General features: G+C 43.8%; 1 pseudogene; it reads left to right on the forward strand.

Annotated features, from left to right (window-relative positions):
- The first annotated feature begins 15592 nt into the window (after positions 1-15592).
- LOC108544820 (adenosylhomocysteinase-like) lies at positions 15593-16926 on the forward strand (annotated as a pseudogene).
- Positions 16927-22698: the final 5772 nt, after the last annotated feature.

Raw genomic sequence — 22698 nt, forward strand, 5'->3', positions numbered from 1 at the left:
ATAAATATGCCTCAGCCGGCTGAGCGCAGTGGATTACACCTGTAATCCCGGCACCTTGGGAGGCCGGGGCGGGCATATCATGAAGTCAAGAGATTGAGACCATCCTGGCCAACATGGTGAAACCCCGTCTCACTAAAAATACAAAAATCAGCTGAGCATGGTGGCACACACCTGTAGTCCCAGCTACTCGGGAGGCTGAAGCAGGAGAGTCACTTGAACCCAGGAGGAGGAGGTTGCAGTGAGCCAAGGTCATGCCACCGCACTCCAGCCTGGTGACAGAGTGAGACTCTGTCTCAAAAAAAATATATATATATGCCTCAGCCTCCCGAGTAGCTGGGATTACAGGCGTGCACCACCATGCCCAGCTAATTTTTTGTATTTTCAGTAGAAATGGCCAGGCTGGTCTTGAACTCCTGACCTCAGGTGATCTGCCCCCCTCAGCCTGCCAAAGTACTGGTATTACAGGCGTGAGCCACCATGCCCAGCCAAATATTGACATCTCTTTAAATATGGTTAGGTATTGCCTCTTCCTAATTGCCGTCTGCTAGTTTGAATGTTTGTGACCTTCCAGAATTTATGTTGAAACTTAATCTTCAATGTACTAGTATGAAGAGGTGGGGTCTTTAGGAGGCAATTAGGTCATGAGCACCCTTCCGTTGAAAATAGAATTAAGGCCTTTATAAAGAGGCTTCATGTATCATTTGGCCTTTTTGTTCTTCTGTCTCTTCTACCACGTGAGGACAGTTTTCAAGGCACCATCTTGAAAGCAGAGAGCAGCCCTCACCAAACACCAAACTTGCTGGCACCTTGATCTTGGACTTCCTAGTCTCCAGAACTGTGAGAAATACATCTCGGTTGTTTGTAACTTATCCAGTCTTAGGAATTTTGTTGTAGCAGCACAAATGGACTAAGACACCTCATACTTTTAGTAATGTTTGGGTGGTGCAACAAATAATATTGAATAACTTCAAAAACACTTCTCAAATCAGAAAATATACCAGTATAAAGTTGTAAAGGAATAATTTAGAATGACTAATATACATATAAAAGCATTTTTCGCTTTAATAGTACTCAAAGAAACCCAAATAAATCAATATTGGGTATCTATTTTCTTTTTCTTTTTTCCTTCGTACCTTAAATGCACTCCCCTTTACAAATCTTTTTTTCCCCCCCCTTTAGTACTGTTTCTTCTTTTTTTAGATGGAGTCTCTCTCTGTCGCCACACTGGAGAGAAGTGGCACAGGGCTCACTGCAAACTCCGCCTGCTGGGTTCAAGTGATTCTCTTGCCTCAACCTCCCAAGTAACGGGGACTACAGGCAAGTGCCACTATGCCTGCTAAGTCTTGTATTTTTAGTAGAGACAGGGTTTCACCATGTTGGCCAGGACAGTCTCGATCTCTTGACCTCGTGATCTGCCTGCCTCCGCCTCCCAAAGTGCTGGGATTACAGGCATGAGCCATCACACCAGGCCCTTTTTGTCTTGTTTTGTTTTGTTTTGTTTTTCTTGAGATGGAGTCATGCCCAGACTGGAGTGCAGGGGTGTGATTGCAGCTCATTGCAACTTCCACCCCCCGGGGTTCAAGTGATTCTCCTGCCTCAGCCTCCCAAGTAGCTGGGATTAGAGGCGCCTGCTACTACACCTGGCTAATTTTTTGTATTTTTAGTAGAGACAGGGTTTCATCATGTTGGCCAGGCTGGTTTCGAACCCCTGACCTCTGGTCATCCACCCTCCTTGGCCTCCCAAAGTGCTGGCATTACAGGTATGAGCCACTGTGCCTGGCCTGTGTGAGATTTTCTATAGTAAAAGTATCTTTTCTGACATCCTCATGGACACAATATTTTATATAGCCTGCTCAATCTTAAAATATGAATCCATATCTTTCATCATAACTGGAGCTTTGTTCAAAAGCTCTAAAAGACTTAGTCCGATGTCTGAAGAGTCTCTAAAAGATTAACTTCAAAGCTATGCAGCAGATATGAGGCTCTGATAATTTAGCCTGGAATGTTTAAGCAAAATTAATAGAGACCTTTCAGACTCCAGAAAGCGCTATATTTACCTTGAGTACCCACTTAAAATCTAAGCCTGTGGGAGTTTTTCAATTTCCAAAAGATTAGTTGCTCTTGGTTGATAGTTCTGATCTGCAACAGAAACGTGTTTCAAAACTAGACACAGAAACTCTCTGCTTGCCTCCTTTTCCCTTTCTTCAAGTAAAATATTTTTTACATTAAGTTTTTTTTTTGAGATGGAGTCTTGCTCTGTTGCTCAGGCTGGAGTGCAGTGGTGCCATCTCGGCTCACTGCAAGCTTCGCCTCCCAGGTTCACGCCATTCTCCTGCCTCAGCCTCCGCGCACGGCTAATTCTTTTGTATTTTTAGTAGAGACGGGGTTTCACCGTGTTAGCCAGGATGGTCTCGATCTCCTGACCTCGTCATCCGCCTGCCTCGGCCCTACAAAGTGCTGGGATTACAGGCATGAGCCACCGCGCCCGGTAAGTTGAAATGCTTGCTTGAAATGCAGTCTTTCTTTCTTTTTTTTTTTTTTTTTTTTTTTTGAGACGGAGTCTCGGAGTCTCGCTCTGTCGCCCAGGCTGGAGTGCAGTGGCCGGATCTCAGCTCACTGCAAGCTCCGCCTCCCGGGTTCATGCCATTCTCCTGCCTCAGCCTCCCAAGTAGCTGGGACTACAGGCGCTCGCCACCTCACCCGGCTAGTTTTTTTGTATTTTTTAGTAGAGACGGGGTTTCACCGTGTTAGCCAGAATGGTCTCTATCTCCTGACTTCGTGATCCGTCCGTCTCGGCCTCCCAAAGTGCTGGGATTACAGGCTTGAGCCACCGCGCCCGGCCGAAATCCAGTCTTTCTAAGCAGTCTATTTGTCCCTCATGCTCCAACCAATAGCTATGGGAAAGTTTTTCCTCTCTTAACCAAATGTGGACTTGTTTATTGATTACTGTTTTTCTGTTTGTTTGTTTTTGAGACGGAGTTTCGCTCTTGTTGCCCAGGCTGGAGTACAATGGCGCAATCTTGGCTCCCAGAAACCTCTGCCTCCCGGATTCAAGCGATTCTCCTGCCTCAGCCTGCAAAGTAGCTGAGATTACAGGCATGCGCCACTACGCCCGACTAATTTTGTATTTTTGGTAGAGATGGAGTTTCATCATGTTGGTCAGGCTGGTCTGAAACTCCCGACCTGAGGTGATCCGCCCACCTCGGCCTCCCAAGATTACTCTACTATCGCTCGCTAACTGAAGTTGTCCTTTTCACCTTGACAAATTTAAGAGCAGCCAAGTTGGCTGGACGCGGTCCAGCCAGTTTCTACTAAAAATACAAAAAAATTAGCCAGGCGTGGTGGTAGGCGCCTGTAGTCCCAGCTACTTGGGAGGCTGAGGCAGGAGAATGGTGTGAACCCAGGAGGCCGTGCTTGCAGTGAGCCAAGATGGCGCCACTGCACTCCAGCCTGGGCGACAGAGCGAGACTCCGTCTCAAAAAAAAAAAAAAAAAAAAAAAAGCAGCTAAGTCAAATTTTGTCTCCAAGTCTTGGATCCATATATCCATTCTAACTCCATTTGAAGGTGTCCCAGCCATTTCAAATCCAACATATTCAATATAAGTCCTCTCCTCTTCTCCCACAACCTAATCCTTTTCTGATGGTCTCCATGTTAGCGAATGGCTCCATCATCCACCCAGTGGCTCAAGTTAGAGACTAGCATCATTATATTTTTTTCCCTCCTCATACATGTTACACCTTCTTCTTGCCTCTAGCATTCAATCCTGTTCTAACTCATCAATGGCCTATTGCCAGGCGCAGTCGCTCATGCCTGTAATCCCAGCACTTTGGGAGGCCGAGGCAGGCAGATCATGAGGTTAGGAGTTCGAGACCAGCCTGGTGAAACCCTGGCTCTACTAAAAATACAAAAATTTAGCTGGGCATGGTAGTGTGCACCCGTAGTCCCAGCTACTCAGGAGGCTGAGGCAGGAGAATTGCTTGAACCTGGCAGGCAGAGGTTGCAGTGAGCCGAGATTGCACCACTGCACTCCAGCCTGGGTGACAGAGTGAGACTCCATCTCAAAAAATATAATAATTAAATTTTTAAAAAATGGCTTTTTGCCTTGTCCATTTCTATGTCTACTACTGCCAACTTGGTCAAAGGCAATACATTATCTTGACCTGACAACTACACCCACCTTCTCACTGATCTCCCCGTATTTCCTCTTGCTTGCCTTCAAACTATTCTCTCCCACAGCAACAGGAGTTATCTTTAGAAAAGCAAATCAAATTATGTCATCTCCTTGCTAACAACCCTTCAAGGGCTTTTCATTGCTTTTAGGATGAAAACAAAATCCTACATATGGTCTACAAGACCCTGAATGATCTCACCCCTGCCTACCTCACTAGCTACTACCAACTTTCATCAGTTTCCCCATATTCTGCACCTCCTTCCTCCTTCAGGGACTCCACATAAAACATTTCCTTTACCCAAAAACCTTTTTCTCCCCATACTCCACTGGACCCCTAATTAAGTCCCATTAGCCACCTAGAATTAAGCAGCAGTTAACTGTAGCTAATATTTTGGGGGAACAGTTCTGTGTCTAAGCACTTCTTAGGTAATAAATAACTTACTCTGACTCACAGCCACCCTATGAGGTAGCAACTATTATTAATATTTCATTTATGACAAAATGGAGGGGCAGAGAAGTGAAATAACTTGGCCTAGGTCACATACCTATTAACTGGCAGAGCTAGGATTCAAAAGGGGGCACCTAGTTCCAGAGCCTGTGGTCTTAATTGTTACAGTATGCTATCTGCAGTTTCATCCAGGAAATTTTTGTTGTAGACTTTGGAATAGACTTTGTTTAATAAATGGAAGGAAGAAAGAAGAGAGAAAAAAAGAGGGAAGGAAAAGTGAAAAAAGATTCTCAGCCTGTGCATGTTAAGTTGCACGCTCTGGTTAATTTCTTTGTTCTTATTTTGAGGTTTCCTCTTACAGTTGGCCAAAGATTTAGCTTCTTCAGTTTGACACCATTTGCCAGGAAAGATGTTTCCTGGTAGGCCCAAGAAAAGGGCATAAAAAGAAACACTGAGTATATAAGATTACTTTTATGTGCCAGGAGATAATTGGCAGGGACACATGAAATTTGAAGGCATTTTTAGTAAATGTTATGAAACTCCAGCAGACAATCTAGAGCACTTCTCTGTCCCAACAGGCAGGGACGCGTACCTTGGGGTAAAACACTGACATTATTAACGGAAGGGTCTAGTTCAAAGGCAATGTTTTCGAAGAGTTTTGGTAGGTTATCCATTAATGTTTATTAAAGATTACCAGATCGGCCGGGCGCGGTGGCTCAAGCCTGTAATCCCAGCACTTTGGGAGGCCGAGACGGGCGGATCACAAGGTCAGGAGATCGAGACCATCCTGGCTAACATGGTGAAACCCCGTCTCTACTAAAAAAATACAAAAAACTAGCCGGGCGAGGTGGCGGGCGCCTGTAGTCCCAGCTACTCGGGAGGCTGAGGCAAGAGAATGGCGTGAATCAGGGAGGCGGAGCTTGCAGTGAGCTGAGATCCGGCCACTGCACTCCAGCCTGGGCGACAGAGCGAGACTCCGTCTCAAAAAAAAAAAAAAAAAAAAAAAAAAAAAAAAGATTACCAGATCATCTGGCTAATAGGCAGAGAGACAGAAATCATTTCCTTGGAGAGGATGAATTCGCAAAGGTCCATGAAGAGGAAAGGCCCTGGGGAAGGAGGGTAGGATGCTAGGGTGGGTGCAGGGGGAGGCTGGGAATGACAGTGGCAGCATGAAAGCCTAAAGTGCTGGTGGGAGGAGGAGTCTGCAGAAGGAGTACATTGTCAGAAGGAAAAAGGGTTTTTATTTCCTTTTTTTTTCCCCAATTTAAGTTTGGGGTTAAAATATTTTTTTTTTTTTTTTTTTTTTTTTTTTAGACAGCATCTCATCTGTTGCACAGGCTGGAGTAAAGTGGCATGATCTCGGCTCACTGCAACCTCCACCTCCCAGGTCCAAGCGATTCTCCTGCCTCAGCCTCCTGATTAGCTGGGAATACAGACATGTGCCACCATGCCCGGCTAATTTTGGTATTTTTAGTAGAGACAGGGTTTCACCATGTTAGCTAGGCTGGTCTCGAACTCCTGACCTCAAGATCTGCCTGCCTCAGCCTCCCAAAGTGCTGGGATTACAGGAGTGAGCCACCACACCTGGCCTGGAGTTAGAATCTTTCAAAGACATCCATGGTTTTTTAATCTTTCTATATATGATTCCTTAGATTGCAGTTGTTTCTGAAATGCTGAATTGTTTCTGACATGAGAATTGTTCCTGAAACGCTGAGCTTGCCAAACCTTGTTGGACCATTGCGAGATAATTAGCATTGTTGGAAAATGATATTTGCCAAGTAGTTTGTAAGCCAAACATCCCATCTTCAGAGTAACGTCCTACAAGGCAGGAGTTGAGCAAACTTCATGGTAAGGGCATTGCTTTCAAAAACTGCTGTGCTTCCTCCTTTCACTCTTGGTGCCCCCCACCCCTCAGTTCTATTCAAACTCACAAAGCATAGTGGCAGCAATGGGGCTACATCTAGTCCTCAAGGAGCTGCAGAATAGGAGAGGGAAATAGGCTGTGATGTCTACTCTGCCGTTGGTAGATCAAAAAGCAAACAATTACACTAAGGATAATTACACAATGCTGAGGGAGCACAGCGGAAAGGGCAAGGAGGGGATGAAAATAGAGTTTGCAGGAAAGAGAAAACGAGATGAAGATTACAAGGTTAACGGAAATTGCCAAATGGTTTGAGGGGAGGGAGAATGTTCCAGGTGAACAAAGAGTACAGAAGTAAATGCAAGGAAGCTAAGCTTGTTGAGAGAACTGCAATAGTTCAGCATGGCTAGAAATTAGGGTGTTGTGGAGGCCTAACAGGAGATGAAACTGGAGAAGGGAGCACAAAAATCCTGTATGCTGCATTGAGGAGTCTATTTTATCTTAAAAGTGATAGGCAGCTATTTAATGTTTTCAGTAGGAAGTTTTATTTGCCAATTAATCAAACATTTATTGGTTTCCAATTGACCACCAAGTGCCAGACACTACACTAGATGTTAGAAAGTCAAACAAGATTTTTTTAAAGAGGAGAAAAAAAGGTTGATAAGTAATAATTTCACAAATATGACGAGTGCTTAAAAGAAGCATTTATGTACAAGGTGCAACAGGAATATAGAAGAAGGAGTTGCTTGTCCTGCCTGCCTCCTTCACAGAGCCTGGATAAAGTATGAACTCTGTTCTGAAGGACAAAGTTTTCTAGGCGGATAGATAGTGCAAAAGGCACAGAGGTGCAAAAGAGATGAAAGAGCTCTGAGGCATATTAGTTCGTAAATGAATCAGTCAAGTTACACAATATTTCTTGGCAGAATATAAATATTGATATATAAAAATCAAACGGATCGGCCAGGCACGGTGGCTTACACCTGTAATCCCAGCACTTTGGGAGGCCAAGGTGAGCAGATAACGAGGTCAAGAAACAAGACCATCCCAGCCAACATGGTGAAACCCTGCCTCTACTAAAAATACAAAAATTAGCTGGGCGAAGTGGTGCACACCTATAGTCTTAGCTACTCGGGAGGCTAAGGCAGGAGAATCGCTTGAATCCGGGAGCCAGAGGTTGCAGTGAGCTGAGATTGCGCCACTGCACTCCAGCCTGGCGACAAAGTGAGACTTTGTCTAAAAACAAAGAAAAAAAATCAAAAGGATCACTCATTTCTAGTTATAAAATTATTTGAATCAATATCAATGATTATTAAGAAATGAATACAGCTTCAGAATATGTAATGTTTAAGTCTATAATAAAATAGTCTTGGCCAGGCAGGGTGGCTCATGTCTATAATCCAAGCACTTTGGGAGGCTGAGGCAGGAGGATTGCTTGAGCCCAGGAGTTCAAGACCAGCCTGGGCAACATGGTGAAATCCTGTCTCTACAAAAAATACAAAATTAGCTGGGTATGGTGGTGTGTGCCTGTGGTCCCAGCCACTAGGGAGGCTGAGGTGGGAGGATTTCTTGAGCCTGGGAAGGGGAGGTTGCAGTGAGCAGAGATCATCATGCCACTGCACTCCAGCCTTGATGACAGAGTGAGACCCGGTCTCAAAAAAAAAAAAAAGTCAAATTTACATTAAAATTTCAGTTTTGGAAGAAGATTGTATCCATGTCAGAGAAATTGTGTGCAAAATAATTGTGTATGAACATAGTTATTACTAGCAGAGTATAATTTTCCCAGATCAGTGGATGGAAAGATTAAACTATGAACCATATATATGTGATTTACAAAGTTCTTGTGGAGTTGGATTCTAGTTGAAATGGGGAAGCACATGGACCTTCTCTTTTAGACCTTGTGTCCTCCTTTAATTGGGAGGGTTTATATGTTCCAATTCCTCATGAAGCCTCTCAGCTGCCCAAGGTCTCCCTGCAAAATGTTTGGCTCCCACAATACTTTCATCTTTGTTATCTTCACTTTGAAAGTGTAGATAATTTTGATAATCTTATCAAAATTTACCTGTCATGTATTTAATTCCCTTTCATTAATGCTCAAAATTTCATAATTTCATGCTGCCTGGTTTGGGAAAATAGTTGAACATAGTTAAATGCTAAGACAGAAGGTTGTCCCAGAGATGCTACCTCTTTTTTTTTTTTTTTTTTTTTTTTAAATTTTCTTTTCAAAGACTGGTTTTGCTGTGTTGCTCAGGCTGATCTCAAACTCCTGGTCTCAAGTCGAGATGCTACATTTTAATAGTAAGGAATGAATTTTTAATGGTGGCATAAATCAGAGGAAGAGATTTGGAGACATAGGGATTTTAAATGATCTTGTCTGTCAGTCTACCTGATCTTGTTGCTAAATAGAATAATAAATCTATTGTGAAAAATAAATTAATTGTGGAAGGAGAGCCAGATTATGTCAAAGGCAACATATATTAGTGAATCAGAGTCATTGCCAGTTTCGGATTTCGTGTATAGTAAGGGCATAGGAATCCAATCAGGTTGGAAGGGCAGGCTTGAAGGTGTATTTACATGGTGATTTACAACAAAATTGATAAAAGTGTTCCCTGTCTCCATTAAAGAATAGGAGAGGGGTTGCTGGTGGAGATTATTGAAGTGTACTAAACCACTCCTTAATTTTCCCTCCTTGGTGTCAGCTACATTTGCAGTCAGGTAACATATATTGAGCACCTACTGTGTATATTTAATCTTTTTGTAACATAAATATGAGATTTTTTCATATACAAGAGTCTATGGAATTTTGTGTTTATTTATATTGAAACATGAGTTGGAACAACAGAAATCATCAATATAATCTGCTAATCATATTTCACACTTTTCTCATAAAAAGAAGAAAATATAAATCACTTGGTCTTTTGCATGTAGTCCAATATGAAACAATGAAAAAGTCTACTTATGAATTTTCCCATAATCTAAATCATCACACTCCTAGACAGAGATATATAAACCAGCTTATCCAGTCATCCCATTTTTCTCCATTTATATGCAATACACAGACACTCCATTACATTCTGAAATATGCTCACCTATCTACAGAGGTACTATGTAATTATAGAAATACCCAGTTCATGGCCAGGCATGGTGGCTCATGCCTGTAATCCCAGCACTTTGGGAGGCTAAGGTGGGTGGATCACGAGGTCAGGAGATCAAGACCATCCTGGCTAACACGGTGAAACCCCGTCTCTACTAAAAATACAAAAAATTAGCTGGGCGTGGTGGTGGGCCCGGCTAATTTTTTAGTAGTCCCAGCTACTCGGGAGGTTGAGGCAGCAGAATGGCGTGAACCCAGGAGGCCGATCGCGCCACTGCACTCCAGCCTCCTGGGTGACAGAGCGAGACTCTGTCTCAAAAAAAAAAAAAAGAAATACCCAGTTCACACACTATTCTGACCTACAGAGAGGACACACATTCACACTCTTACTATATGTTTACATACATAATATCCTCACACCTCAGTGACAAAACTTTTTAACAGTTTTGTTATAATTTGTTATATAAATGTAGGAAAAACAACCAGAATGGCATTGCCCTTTCATACATTTCTATCACAAAAGAACCATTAAAAATGGTTTATACATTGTACCTCTGCATTTGGCAGATTATAGAATGACATACTGGGAGATTTAGAATTTAAAAATATTACAGAGATAAGATTATAAACTCCCAGTAACTATATAAAGAATCTCATCATCTAGTTAAAATTTCAGAAATCTTCCGCAAGATTTCTCATAGCTATTTAAAAAGCAAATTCAGATTGAAGAGAATGTTGTCTCATGACTGGGTAGTGTTTCTTTCTTCAGGGGCAATCTGTGACTACCAGCATGAGAGTCACCATGAGCATTTAAAAATGCTTCTTGGGACTGGGTGCAGTGGCTCACACCTATAATCCCAGCACTTTGGGAGGCTGAGGTGGGTGGATTGATTGAGGTCAGGAGTTCGAGACCAGCCTGGCCAACATGGCGAAACCCCATTTCTACTACAAATACAAAAATTAGCTGGGCGTAGTGGCGCGCACCTGTAGTCACAGCTACTCCAGAGACTGAGACAGGAGAATTGCTTAAACCTGGGAGGTGGAGGTTGCAGAAAGCTGAGATCACTCCACTGCATTCCAGCCTGGGCTACAGAGTAAGATTCTGTCTTAAAAAAAAAAAAAAAAAAAAAAAGCTTCTTGGCTCCATCTCTTTACCTACTGAGTGAAAACACCAGGTTGGCTGTCATACATACTTAAGGAAAGACACACTCATCTGTCTACTAGATAACCCAGGTACTCCGGCTCTCATCGGGCAGCTAAGCAACAAGCTGGCTCAGCCTAAGGCAGAAACCAGGACTGATATGGAAAACTCCTCAGGTGATGGGTGTCTAAAAGTTTGTTACATAGACCAACACTATTTTAACCCCAATAGAAAAACTCCACGTTTTCCAAATTGCCTGAGTGATCCCTGCTCCCTCCAAACTCTTTCATGGATAAATGAGGTGGCAGTGAGTCTGATCTCTCTTCTGAAACACTTTCAAAGGTGTGTCCAGTCATATCAGCAGCAAACACAGCTTTCTATGGGTTGGTGAGAGACTAGAGGATCCCATGCATTTGTTTAGCCCTGAGTTTGCAAGTTTGCAAGTTTTTGTTTTGGGCCTACACTGGGTGTTGTGCTGTTTATTCAAGCCATGTATTGCTTGATAACATGGAAGTTTGAAAACCACCAGACATGTATTATTTAATACATTTACCAATGATTTGGAAGAAGTACTCCATAAAAACATCACACTTCTAGTCCCATAGATGATCTCATATTACTTGTTAGTTAGGAGTCACATAAATAAGAATAAATTGCAGAAATTTTTTTAGAATTTTTTTTTCTTTTTAAAGACAAGGTCTTGCTGTGTTGCCCAGGCTGGAGTGCAGTGATGCAATCATGGTTCTCTGCGGCCTCAACCTTTTAGGCTCAAGCAATCCTCCCACCCCAGCCTCCCATATAGCTGGGACTACAGGCACGAGCCACTCCATAGAAATTATTATTATTATTATTATTATTATCATTGAGACAGGGTCTCACTATGTTGCCCAGGCTGGTCTCAAACTCCTGGCTTCAAGATATTATACTGATTTGGCTTCTCAAAGTGCTGGGATTACAGGTGTAAACCACTGGGCCCAGCCATATTTTTTTTTTAGAATTTTTACTTAAAGAAGTATCTTCTTTAAATTATATGCTTCCTTTAAAATATTACTACAGCTAAAATTTAATAGCTATTTTTGTGAATATATAGAAAATACTTAAGTATGTGTGTTGATGTTATGATCTCAATTCAATACATTTATAGCTCAACAGTTCCTATGGTTGTTGAATGCGATTCTCATTTTGCCAGTTAATGTTAATATGACAAAATTGCAGAGACAATTCATAAGAAGTTTATTTTATTTTATTTTATTTCAATAGTTTTTGGGGTACAGATGGTTTTCAGTTACCTGGATAAGTTCTTTAGCAGTGATTTCTGAGATTCTGGTGCACCCATCACCTGAGCAGTGTAAGCCGTGCCCAAAAGACTACTATATGTAGTCTTTTCTCCCTCACCTCCCTCTCCCTTCTCCTCCCAAGTTCCCAGAGTCTGTTATATCATTCTTATGCCTTTACATCCTCATAGTTTAGCTCCCACTTATAAGTGAGAACATATGATATTTGGTTTTTCATTTCTAAGTTACTTAGAATAATGGCCTCCAGCTCCAACCAAGTTGCTGCAAAAGACATTATTTCATTCCTTTTTATGACTGAGTTCATAAAAAGATTAAGTAAGACTGGCCGGGCACAGTGGCTCATGCCTGTAATCCCAGCACTTAGGGAAGTCGAGGCAGGCTGATTGCTTGAGGTCAGGAGTTTGAGACCAGCCTGGTCAATATGGTGAAAACCCATCTCTGCTAAACATACAAAAAAGTAGCCGGACGTGGTGGCACACGCCTGTAGTCCTAGCTACTCAGGAGGCTGAGGCAGGAGAATCGCTTGAACCTGGGAGGCAAAGATTGCAGTGAGCCTAGATGGCACCACTTCACTCTAGCCTGGGTGACAGAGCAAGACTCCGTCTCAACAACAACAACAAAAAAGAAGATAAAGTAAGTCTTTGCTGATCTCCAAAAGTACGTAAAAATTTTGTGTGATAGGCTCAAACACCGAAAACTTTCCCTTGTTGGGATAAAACCATGTGCATCTCCATTTCTAATACTGTATTACAAGTATCACAACTGTGAGAAAGAGCTAATAAAAGCAGGGAAGGTTCAGAAGAAGACAAAGTAATCAGTGGAATGGGGAACCCCTCAATAACCTAACCAGATTAAAACTCTAATTAGCTTAAATGAAACAAACAAGGGCAGAGAGAAGACCTAACTGTAAAATCAAGAAGGGATTAAAAAGTAAACAGAGTTGTTCATTAACTCATGAAATCACAGAATGAGAGGGCATCTCTTACCTTATTGAGGTAAGTTCAGTCCAATTAGAGAGAAGTATAACTTCATATTAAAAAATAAGGCCGGGTGCGGTGGCTCAAGCCTGTAATCCCAGCACTTTGGGAGGCTGAGACGGGCGGATCACGAGGTCAGGAGATTGAGACCATCCTGGCTAACACGGTGAAACCCCGTCTCTACTGAAAAAAAAAAATACAAAAAAAAAATAGCCAGGCGAGGTGGCGGGCGCCTGTAGTCCCAGCTCCTCGGGAGGCTGAGGCAGGAGAATGGTGTGAACCCGGGAGGCGGAGCTTGCAGTGAGCTGAGATCCAGCCACTGCACTTCAGCCTGGGCGACAGAGCGAGACTCCGTCTCAAAAAATAAAATAAAATAAAACAAAATAAAATAAAAAATAAAACTCAGGCCAGGCGCAGTAGCACACGCCTTTAATCCCAGCACTTTGGGAGGCCGAGGTGGGTGGATTACCTGAGGTCAGGAGTTCGAGACCAGCCTGGCCAACACATCTCTACTAAAAATACAAAAATTAGCCAGGCATGATGGCGTGAGTCTGTAATCCCAGCTACTTAGGAGGCTGAGACAGGAGAATCGCTTGAGTCCAGGAGGCGGAGGTTGCAGTGAGCTGAGATTGCGCCACTGCACTCCAGCCTAGGCAAAGAGAGACTCCTTCTCAAAAAAAAAGAAAAAAAGAAAAAAATTACTTATGAGTGTATTATCTTTAGCTATTCATATGCATCGTCAAATCTCTGGGTCTTTAAATTCTAGCAAATGTTCCTCTTTTTTTTTTTCTTTTTTTGAGACAGAGTCTCGCTCTGTCGCTCAGGCTGGACTGCAGTGGCGAGATCTTGGCTCACTGCAAGCTCTGCCTCCCAGGTTCATCCCATTCTCCTGCCTCAGCCTCCTGAGTAGCTGGGACTACAGGCGCCCGCCACCACGCCCAGCTAATTTTTTGTACTTTTTTATTAGAGACGGGGTTTCAGTGTTAGCCAGGATGGTCTTGATCTTCTGACCTCGTCATCTGCCCACCTCGGCCTCCCAAATTGCTGGGATTACAGGCATGAGCCACTGTGCCTGGCATGTTCCTCTTTTTCATGATGCTAATATCTTATATGTCTGTGAACTAGAGTTTTTTTTTTTTTTTAGATTGTTGGACAATCACGAGGGAGGAACTTTCTCTCCCACTTTTGATGTTTCTTCCTTGTGGAGGGAATGTAATTAGTGTAACTCCTGACCTTCCTGCACCTCTTTATTAGCTCTTCCCCAGAGAAGTCATTTATTTGATGGGTAAATTGTAGATGTAAATACTTGAGTATGTATGCTCTGCTTAGCTTCTCTTCGTTCTCTGAGAAACTGATTAAATTTAAACACACACACCCCAAGCCACGCTTCAGTCAATCATAGAGCGAACTACCAGACAGACAGCTGTTAGTCATATAACTAGCAACTTTCCATTGGATCATGCCCAAGCAAGGCAAATGCCTAGCTGTAGCCAATGAAGTCACTTCTTTACTTTTGCCTCCATGTTCGGCCTATAAGCATGCTGCTGCTCATGCTGTTAAAGTGGAGCTCTCTGAAGTTATTCTTTTTTTCTATTTTTTTTTTTTTAAGACAAAGTCTTGCGCTGTCACCCAGGCTGGAGGGCAGTGGCACGATCACACCTCACTGCAGCCTTGACCCAGGTCCAAGCAAGCCTCCCGCCCCAGCCTCCCAAGCAGCTGGGACTACAGGCATGCACCACCATGCTGGGCTATTTTTTTTTTTTTAAACTTTTTGGTAGAGACAAGGTCTCACCGTGTTGCCTAGGCTCGTTTTGAATTCCTGGGCTCAAGCGATCCTCCCACCTCAGTTTCCTAAAGTATTAGAATTACAGGGATGAGCCACTGCACTCAGCCTTGAACTTATTCCAATTTTGAGTGCTGCCTCATTCATGAATCCTTTATTGCTCAAATAAACTGTTAAATTTATTTTATGTGAAGCCTTTACCAGTGGTAATCATTGTCTTTAGGCAATAAAAAACAGATGGATAGAAAAGAATAAATGCTCAATAAATAAACCACAGGATACTTATGCTTTGGCAAAAAAAAAAATTGCAATGAAAATTTTTATACAATGTTGCTAATCGTATCATATGAATAAAAGCTATAATTTTTAAATAAATTATTAACATTATTCACTTCTTGTATTATTCTGGATAAACATATTTTAGTGACCTACAAAGTCCTATGTAATCTGTGCTCCATTCCCTCCCCACCCCTCTGACATCATCTCTTATCATGATCCCACTCACTCACTCTATGCCAGCCATATGGCCTCCTTGCTGTTCCTCCAGTACACCCACCTTTTCCTGCCTCACTGCCTTCACCTGTGCTGCTCCCACTGCCTGGTTGCTCTTCTCCCACATGTATCCATGGCTTATTCCCTCTGTTCACCAAAGGCTCTATGGAAATGTCACTTTCACAGGGAGTCCTTCCCTGACTATCCATTACAAATACCACTGTTGCCCTGCCCAGTGCTGCCGGCCCTGTGCCTGTCCCCAGTTTGAGGCTTGGTCCTGTTTGCCCATGTCCATCATTCTGTGCAGAAGCACCACCAGTGTGTTTCATTAACTACCCTACGAAGCTGCTGACGTTGGTTTGGCCACCTGGGGGTGGAAGGCCCTGGACACTGAGGAGAACGAGAAGCCAGGCCTGATGCACATGTGGGAGCTGTACTCAGCCTCCAAGCCACTGAAGGGTGTCCGCATCACTGGCTGCCTGCATGTGACCGTGGAGACAGTTGTCCTCACTGAGACCATCCTTGTCCTGGGTGCTGAAGTGAAGTGCAGTTTGGTCCCAGCTGGCAAACCATCTTTCTCCCATCCAGGAACCATCAACAGCAGGCTTTGCCACTGGCCAACGGCTGGGGAGTTGCGCACAGTGAAATGGCGCTGGAGGGTTTGAAATGGGAAGGAGAAAAAGTACTGTGGTGCGAATGCAACTGTACTTCAAGGACAAGCTCCTCAACATGATTCTGGACGTCAGTGGGGACCTTACCAACCTCACCCACACTAAGTACCCACAGCTCTTGTAGGGCATCAGAGACATCTCTGAGGAGACCACGACTGAGGTCCACAACCTATACAAGATGATGGACAGTGGGATCCTGAAGGTGTCCACCATCAACATTAATGACTGTGTCACCAAGAGCAAGTTTGACAACCTCTATGGCTGCCACCAGTCCCTCATAGATGGCATCAAGTAGGCCATAGGTGTGATGATTGCCAGCAAGGTAGCTGTGGTAGTGGGCTATGGTGATGTGGGCAAGGGCTGTGCCCAGGCCCTGTGGGGTTTCGGGGCTCGCTCACGTCATTATCACCGAGATCGACCCCATCAATGCACTATAGGCTGCCATGAAGGGCTATGAGGGGACCACCATGGACGAGGCCTGTCAGGAGGGCAACATTTTTGTCACCACCACAGGCTGTGTTGACATCATCCTTGGCTAGCTGCCCAGCAGGCACTTTGAACAGATGAAGGATGATGCCATCGTGTGTAACACCAGACACTCTGATGTGGAAATCGATGTCAGGTGGCTCAACAAGAATGCTATGAAGAAGGTGAACATCAAGCCCCAGATGGACCAGTACTGGCTAAAGAATGGACGTGGCACCATCCTGCTGGCTGAGTGTCAGCTGGTCTACCTGGGTTGTGCTATGGACCAACCCAGCTTTATGATGAGTAACTCCTTCACCAACCATGCGATGGTGCAGATTGAGCTGTGGACCCACTCAAACAAGTACCCCATTGAGGTTCACTTCCTGCCCAAGAAGCTGGATGAGGCAGTGGCTGAAGCCCATCTGGGCAAGGTGAACATGAAACTGACCAAGCAGACTGAGAAGCAAGCCCAATATCTGGGCATGTCCTGTGATAATCCCTTCAAGATGGATCACTACCACTACTGAGAGCCAGGCCTGTCCTTCACCTTCCAGCTGTCCTCCTTGCCCAGGCCCCACCTCTCCTCCCTAAGGGCAAATGGCATCAACTTTGTGATTGGTCCAGCTGTTGTCCTTGCCCAGGCCCCGCCTCTCCTCCCTAAGGGCAAATGGCATCAACTTTGTGATTGGCTTGCCAGTGTTCCCCATCGACTCCCTGGGGTTGGTCACTCAGTTTTCAGCCTGTGCTGCATCCCTCATGCTTTTCCAAGCATGGCAAAGGGAACTGAGAGGACCCTCCTCAAGCCCTGATCATGATGGAGGTACAAGGGAGGCAGCCACAGGGAACCATGAGCTCAGTGGTCTTGGAACTGCTCACTAAGTCTGCCCTTCCTTAGCCTGGAAGTTGGTGGTGGAGTCATAAAACCCAAGTATTAAAACGTTACCATCTAGGCCTTTATCTGGTCTGTGGACTTATACCCGTGTGCTTGGTTTACAGGCTCAGTGGTTCCGTTCCTCAGCCTGTGACAGATGAGAAGGAGCTATATTGAAGGGCAAGGAGGAACTGTTTGAATTTTCCTGAGAGCCTGGCTTAGTGCTGGGCCTTCTCTTAAACCTCGTAACAATGAGGTTGGTACTTTTAGTCCTTGTTTTACAGGGGTTAGAATAGACTGTTAAGGGACAACTGAGAAAAGATAGAGAAGTAACAGCCAGAGGTTGACAGGAGCCATTAAAATGTAAAAGCAGGCATAGATCTGCCACTACTTTGTAACAAGATGGTTTCTATCACAACCCCAGAGAATAATTTGGCTTATAATGTTTATACAAATGTTTAAAGAAAGCAATAAGGTGGGTAAATAAAAATCTTAGTGCCAAAACACACACGTACACACACACAATCACTGTTGGCTGGGCACAGGGGCTCACACCTGTGATCCCAGCACTTTGGGAGACCTAGGCGGGAGGATCACTTCAGCCAGGAGTTCAAGACCAGCCTGGATGACAAGGTGAAACCCCATCTCTACAAAAAACACAAAAATTAGTTGGGGATACTGGTGCATGCCTATAGTCCCAACTACTAGAGAGGCTGAGGTGGGAGGGTCACTTGAGCCTGGGAGATCGAGGCTGCAGTGAGCCATGAACATGCCACTGTACTCCAGCCTCGGCAACAGAGCAAGACCCTGTCTCAAAAGACAACAACAACAAAAAAGCCCACAAACAAAAACCACTGTCCTTGCTAGTCCTTTATCCTGTTTTATTTTTCTTCTAACACTTCTAGCACTTCACATATTATATGCGTATTTGCTTATTGTATGTCTCCTTGACTAGAATGTAAGTCAGCTCTGTGTTGAGCAGGAATTTTATATTGTGAATCTAAAACAATGCCTGGCATAGAACATGCATTCAGCAAGTACTTGTTAAATGAATGGAAGATGAACCAGATTTTGGACTACTGCTTATGCTGGATAGCACGTAAATTAAAGCTATGATCAAATACAGGCCATGCCTCTAAACAGCTGATGACCACTTAGATTCTAGGTGCCACAGATACTGCTGCCTGGTTGGTTACAATACACATTTTTTTCCCACTTTTACTCTGAACTATTATTCATTATTGGATGGTGGGTGAGGGGAAAAATACAGAATACATGCCCTAGTCCAGTGCTGTCCATTAGAGCTTTCTTTAGTAATGGAAATAGCCTATATCTGCTGGGCTACCAGTAGCTATTGAGCACTTGAAATATGGCTACTTTGATGGAACTGAATTTTTTTTTTTTTTTTTTTTGAGAAGGAGTCTCGCTCTGTCACCCAGGCTGGAGTGCAGTGGCCAGATCTCAGCTCACTGCAAACTCCGCCTCCCGGGTTTACGCCATTCTCCTGCCTCAGCCTCCCGAGTAGCTGGGACTACAGGCGCCCGCCACCTCGCCCGGCTAGTTTTTTGTATTTTTTTAGTAGAGACGGGGTTTCACCGTGTTAGCCAGGATGGTCTCGATCTCCTGACCTTGTGATCCGTCCGTCTCGGCCTCCCAAAGTGCTGGGATTACAGGCTTGAGCCACCGCGCCCGGCCGGAACTGAATTTTTAATTATACAACTAGCTGTGGTTACTAGTTACTATATTTAGCAGCCATGCTCAACAATCCTATAGGTCTATCTTAATTATTTTGATAGGAATGAAGAGTATTATAATGATTTCTTAATTATATATATTTGGTTTTAATTTCTACGGAGGAAGAGGACAACAAAGTTTTGTGAACTACTGTTCGGATAAGTTTGTAGTTGTTTAAAGAAAAGACTTCACAGAGAACAGGGCAGAGAGTAACACAATATCTGAGTTCCAAAAAATTCAATCAAACTTTGATATGGATTTGGTCAAATCATTGCTAAATGGCCTCCTTAACATTATTATTAAACCGATTTATATAATTTGCTTTTTACTAGTCAAATACGTTGTTTTAAATCTTAATTATTTTTTATTATAAAAGTAATATACATTCAGTGTAACAAGTTCAAATAGTCTCTCAGGCGGATAAAGTAAAATATGGATGTTCACCACTCTGCACCTACCAAGATGCCCATACCCCAAAGATGATTGCTGTTAAACATTTAGAGTACCTTTCCTGACTTTGTTGTCTAAGCAGCTTTAAAAATCAATACTTTTGGTTTTAAGTGATAGCTCTGAATCCCCTTTAGGCATAGAGTGTGGGAAATTATATTTCTGCAGCAAACTCAGGCCCTGCAACATCAAGTGTGGATTCACTGGAAATTATTTGAAGTAACACTTAGAGATCATAGTAGCCAAAAAAACGTTGGGAAATGAAAAAGGGGTTTTCAAAAATTAATTATTATTATTTCTTTTTTCAAAGAGACAGGGTCTTCACTCCGTTACCAGGATGGAGTTCAGTGGCGGAATCATAGCTCACTGAAGCCTCAAACTCCTGGATGCAACCAAACCTCCTGTCTCAGCCTCTCAAGTAGCTTGGACTACAGGCATGCACCAACCGTGCCCGGCTAATTTTTTAATATTTTGTAGGGATAGGGTCTTGCTATGTTGCCCAGGCTGGTCTCAAAACTCCTGACCTCAAGCAATCCATGCACCTCAGCCTCCCATAGTGCTGGAATTACAAGTGTGAGCCCCCACACCCAGCCGAAAAAGGTTTTGTGGAGGGAGTATGACCAGGAGAAAAATCATGGAATGTGCTCGAAAGAGATCTAAAGGGCCATGGAAGTTAAAAGGTTGAACTCTATAGAACAAAACATGAAGTATGGAAAGATTATTTAAAAAACACTTGACTTTGGAACAAAATCCAAATTGTTCCCATGATTTCATTCTTTGACATTATGTTCATTTGGTTATCTTAGTCTTTTCTCAGACTTCCTCTTTAACAGAGAATTATCTGAAAGCCCCTGGCTAAGTTAATGCTTATGACTGTGGTCATAAATGGATGGCTTGGATTTTATTTGTTTTGCAGTGTTTGTAAATTTTTTTATGTATACTGTTGTTGTCAACTAACATAATCCGTGTGTATGTGGATTATGTTAGTTGACACATATATATATATATATATATACATATACACACACACATACACATTCCCCAAATTTAAAACCAGTTTGGAGATTTTCCCACGCAGAGAAAATCAGAAAATTGGCAACACTCTGCCCCATTTCCTCATGGCAACAATTTAAACAGGCCATGAGCCGTCCACATGGAGACTGGACCTTGAAACAGCAGCTAGTGTTTTGAGCTCTAAGCTAACACTTTGGACTTTCAGTCATGTTTTCTTTCCCCAAACAAATAGAAAAGTTTTATTTCAAAGAGGAAAAGGGTGCAACAGCTGCAACATACATAAAACCTATTTAGTTTTACTTGGGAGTGGGAATCAGGAAACCTGGGTTCTGTTTTTGACTTAGTTTGGATAAAGAAGGGTAGTTAAGTTGTCCTTATGTCTCTTACCAAGTAGAGAAAATACTGCTGTAGTTCACAGAAATTTTGGGGAGTTTTAGATTCTACGGAAAACAGAAATGCTATTTGTAACTTAGATTTTTTTTTTTTTTGGAGGAGTCTCGCTCTGTTGCCCAGGCTGGAGTGCAGTGGCATGATCTAACCTCCACCTTCTGGGTTCAATCGATTCACCTGCCTCAGCCTCCTGAGTAGCTGGGATTACAGATGCGCGCCACCACGCCCAGCTAATGTTTGTATTTTTAGTAGAGAGGTTTTACCATTTTGGCCAGGCTGGTCTCAAACTCCTGACCTCAAGTGATCTGCCCACCTTGGCTTCCCAAAGTGCTGGGATTACAGGCATGAGCCACCGCACCCAGCCTAATTTTTAAATTTTTTTTTGTAGAGATGGGGGTCTCCCTTTGTTGCTCAAGCTGTCTCTGTCTCTGTCTCTTGGGATCAAGGGATCCTCCTGCCTCAGCCTCCCAAAGTGCTGGGATTACAGGCCTGGGCCACTGAAACTGGCCTTCATTACAAATTCATTGAACACACTTTATTTTATCCTTTTTTATTTTTAAAAATTTTTATGCCGGGCGCGGTGGCTCAAGCCTGTAATCCCAGCACTTTGGGAGGCCGAGACGGGCGGATCACGAGGTCAGGAGATCGAGACCATCCTGGCTAACACGGTGAAACCCCGTCTCTACTAAAAAATACAAAAAAACTAGCCGGGCGAGGTGGCGGGCGCCTGTAGTCCCAGCTACTCGGGAGGCTGAGGCAGGAGAATAGCGTGAACCCGGGAGGCGGAGCCTGCAGTGAGCTGAGATCCGGCCACTGCACTCCAGCCTGGGCGACAGAGCAAGACTCTGTCTCAAAAAAAAAAAAAAATTATTTCAGTAGTTTTGGGGTAATAGGTTGCATGGAAAAGTTTTTTAGTGGTCATTTCTGAGATTTTGGTGCACCATCACCCAAGCAGTGTACACTGTACAATGTGGCACACACTTTCACTTAAAAGCGTCTACTAGATCTTGCTGGCCAGATTTCCCATCCCTAAGACACCTGGAGTGTTCCTGAGGACTTAGTGACTACTGCCTAAAGCTCCACCCAAATCAATTTTACGTTTACAGGTAACCGGAGCATCCAATCACCTTTCTCTAAGAGAGTACAAAGATCAGCTCGCGAGAAAGTTCAGACCTCTCATTTCGTTTCTGTTAGACCGGCCTTCCTCCAACCAGACGGAGTCTTGCTCTGCTGCCCATGCTGGAGTGCAGTAGCGCGATCTCGGCTCACTGCAACCTCCCCTCCCCGGGTTTAAGCAGTTCTCCTGCCTCAGCCACTGGAGTAGCTGGAATTACAGGCGCGCGCCACCACGCCAAGCTAATTTTTTTGTATTCTTAATAGAGATGGGGAGGGTTTCACCATATTGGCCAGGCTGGTCTCGAACTCCTAACCTCATGATTTGCCCGCCTCGGCCTCCCGAAGTGCTGGGATTACAGGCGTGAGCCACCGTGCCCGGCCTAGACGGGGACTTTTAAATGACATTAAAAATTGTACATAAAATATGTTTTAGGATAATACCTGTTTGACCAAAGAAAGGCTTGGCTTCAGAGAATGTTAAGACAGAAATAGAGGGGCGTTAAATCCCCTTTTAAGTTTCTTCTAATTTCCAATCTGAGGAGGAAAATAATGTAGTAAAGGGACGCAAGAGCAACCTCGCTTCTTCCACAAGCCCAGGATGCGAAGCGAACCTGGGCCGCTCGGCTACCGCCCGGTTGCAACCCGGAAATGCAGGGTGCAGGGCGGGCGGTAAGGGACCCGGCCGCCGGTGCTCATGCGGCTCAGAGAAATCCCGCCCTTGCCGCCG

This window comes from Rhinopithecus bieti, unplaced genomic scaffold (assembly GCF_001698545.2).
Source record: "Rhinopithecus bieti isolate Rb0 unplaced genomic scaffold, ASM169854v2 scaffold_27781, whole genome shotgun sequence".
NCBI classification, from domain to species: Eukaryota; Metazoa; Chordata; class Mammalia; order Primates; family Cercopithecidae; genus Rhinopithecus; species Rhinopithecus bieti.